This window comes from Ostrea edulis, chromosome 5, assembly GCF_947568905.1.
Source record: "Ostrea edulis chromosome 5, xbOstEdul1.1, whole genome shotgun sequence".
Classification (NCBI taxonomy): Eukaryota; Metazoa; Mollusca; class Bivalvia; order Ostreida; family Ostreidae; genus Ostrea; species Ostrea edulis.
Window position 1 is genome coordinate 79005440 of NC_079168.1, and position 3218 is coordinate 79008657.

General features: G+C 36.5%; 1 long non-coding RNA gene across 1 annotated transcript in view; it reads right to left on the reverse strand.

Moving 5' to 3' along the window:
* The window catches only part of LOC130055076 (uncharacterized), a 2782-nt gene extending 149 nt beyond the window's left edge, over positions 1-2633 (reverse strand). Inside the window, exons 1-2 of the long non-coding RNA XR_008803304.1 lie at positions 2253-2633; positions 1-726 (exon numbers count right to left, since the gene is read on the reverse strand). The exon at positions 1-726 is cut by the window's left edge and continues 149 nt beyond it. This is a non-coding gene — a long non-coding RNA (uncharacterized LOC130055076). The remainder of the gene's footprint in view (positions 727-2252) is intronic.
* Positions 2634-3218: the final 585 nt, after the last annotated feature.

The window sequence follows — 3218 nt, forward strand, 5'->3', positions numbered from 1 at the left end:
ACCAGCAAATTATCTCCCTTGCGTTGAACAAAATTTCAACCAATGAAACAAATTAGAATTTTCACATCATGCATTTTCTACAAATCACAATGGAGAGGAAGTGCAGTGTCCTAAGATTGTAAAATACTTCATGATGTGTACCGTCTTTAAAAGAAAACGGTGATAACAGGACACTGAACAGAAAAGTGGGCCCATGAAAGAATATTTTGCAATCGGAGTCCACAATAAAAACATTTATTATGAATGAAGACAAAATGTGGGCACCATCGAAAAGCAATGCATGGACAGTCAATACAGAAAGCAGATATGAGTAATATTGCAAGCATTGGTTTAGTCCATTGTACACAAAACATTGAAGATGATAGGTCCATTATAAAATGAAATACAAACATCTGAGAGTAAACAATGAATGTTTCTACGTTTATCGTTGAACACTGAAGCTGGTGTGATTTTTCGGGGATACACATAATTATCTTCTCAAAGGTCTGACCTCGATGTACATGTAGTTCACTGTAACCCCGAACTCTGTCAGAGGTAACATTTGTGGCGTGTTTGCTGTTTCCCGTACCCCCATACTTTTAGGGCAGACGTTTATTACTTATTCACTGATGGTTTCCTATGTTGTTAAATATTTCTGGACGGATATTGACAGATAGGGCATGATCCCGGATATGAGGGACACAGTTGAATATATCACAACAGCGAGTAATATCAATGTAAAGGCATCTGATTGTAGAAATTAAGGAAAAATCGCCCTTAAAAATTAATTCATGGCGTATCAAATTCGTTATTTTCATAAACATTCACAGTGGCGGATCTAGAGGGGTTACACCCCCCTCTCTTGAAAATTTTCTGGATCCGCCACTGATTGATGTGAATTTAAGTTATGGAAATGCCACGGTCCAAATACAATAGTTTGGCAAATCATGAAATTAGAGTATGAATTTTTTAAAATAGAACAGCCATTGTTTCATTTAAAGGGTTTGGCAGCAATGATAAATAGCGTTGGAGGTTGCTTGGGGGTTGCTTGGGATTCGCAGTACTGTAGTGATGCAACATAAACCACGCATGCGCGTAAAACAGTAAGTTTTAAAGTTTTGACAAATTTTTCCACCGTGTGAAAACGCTGTTAAATCATCGCACATACGTACATGTATTTATAAGGCTGTGTGACATGTCATGCATCATTTCACCGGTTTTAACCAAAATTATTTGAATTTAAATCGGTGTACTTACAAATAATAGTCACTCAGTATTTCTAATGCACCAATCTTGCTTTTCACTGCTTCAAGCATGTGATTGTGGGAAAGTTGATACTTTAAAAACTAACTGATCTGCTTTAACGTAATTTTGAACAAAGAAAAACAGATGAACATCGGATCATGCAATTTCAAAGGTTTGCCTTGTCACAATGGTCGCAGTGTAAACGTACGGTGACATTTACACCCGATCTGTGCGCATAAAATGAAGGTTTTTGCAATGGCTGGGTATGTAGCCTTCCTGTTATCCCAGTTGCAGCTGACCTACATCACATGATGCCGAGCACACAGGTCTATGGCCTCAGTCCCGGCATCATAATGATCGGACGGGTTTATACAGCTAACATTTAAACTCGCTATCAACATGGAAACTGTTTATCCATCCGAGCCCCATACTTCACACGAGTGTTGGAGTATGTTGTAATGATTCTTTCTGCTATTTTTAAAAACAAGATATAGCTATTGATTAATTCCTCATATATTAAGCATTAAATGGCTCTTGCCTTTCTGCTAGATACAGTTAAATGGTAAGCTATCCGCAGTGGTAGAGGCGATTAGGATTAACACTTCGAGAACATGCGTCCCTCTAAAATCTACTTTCTCAATATTTGATATTGACAGTTAGGGAACTAAATAAATTTTATATCATATGAAGACAAATTGAGCTGTAAATGGAAAAATCGAAATGGCATATTCCACTGAATGAAATTGACGAGCAATATAAAAGTCGATTTATCGACTAAATTTTGCAACCCGTAATAAAAGTTGTACTTAGGGAGCAACAATGTGGAAACCGTGACGATAATTACTAATTAACTCAACACCACGAACTATTTTCTTGTCGCGGAATAAATATTCTTCTACAAATTTGAACAAGGTCGGCTTTGAAAAAATATAAAAAGTAATAGATACCCTTCAAGTCCTGGAAATAAAATTCAGCGGTTTACTAAAATCCAGATTAGTAAGTAACATTTTTCATGCAGCAAAGGATACGAAAGAAGTATTTTTCTATCGGGTCCATCACTACCAGCATGCTGGCTAACTCCCACTGGAAATACCAGTATTTTATCCAGGCTATGAATCTCCTTATCCACTCCATCACTCGTATAGTCAATCTACCACCCCGAAACAGATGCCCTCAATCGGAACCGAGCAGTGAGTATTTGTCCTTGGAAACCGTCAATGTTTTTTTTCTGCTGGTTTCAAAGCAGGTAACTATTTTGCAATACTATTTAAATTGCAGTTCAATAATGCTTCTTCAATCGAAGACCGTTTAGAAAAGCGCCAGTACGCTATTTAAAACGAGCTTGACCTTCGATATTCTCTGCTCGGTTGATCTTCCGAAGATCAATTCTTATCCCTTATCCCACCTCTAGCGGTAAAACTGTACAATACAAAGTGAACTTTTGTAATATACAATATAAATATCGTCTACCTGCCGTCACTTTCCTTATTAAGTTATTGAACAATTAAACATTTCTGAACCATGCGATTTTGTTTATTCAACAGCTTTGTTCCCCGTATTAAGGTGGCTCATCACATGAAAATCTTATTTCACGACCTGTTATTTAAAATACCTTATAAGAAGTATGATTTCCCCATAGAAGGAGTGATACGAGCTCTCAGTTATTTTATATGAATTTTTAGCATTTTTTCGGAATACATTCATTCTCTATTTCCTCCATGTGGAGATATAGCAATGTAAGTTACCATACAATTGCATATACATCAATATTACATAGTGAACAGACATATATATATATATATATATATATATATATATATAGTGGGATAAATCTCCGATATAATCTTTTAGAGTGCTCGACGTGATCTCACGGAGCTACATAAATTGATGATCAGATGGAGTTCAATCACATAACATTTATTTCTCTACAGGCTGTTTCGTAAGGGGATGGTTTCCCCTCACTCGTCGGGAGAAAAATTACATCTAACGAAAAA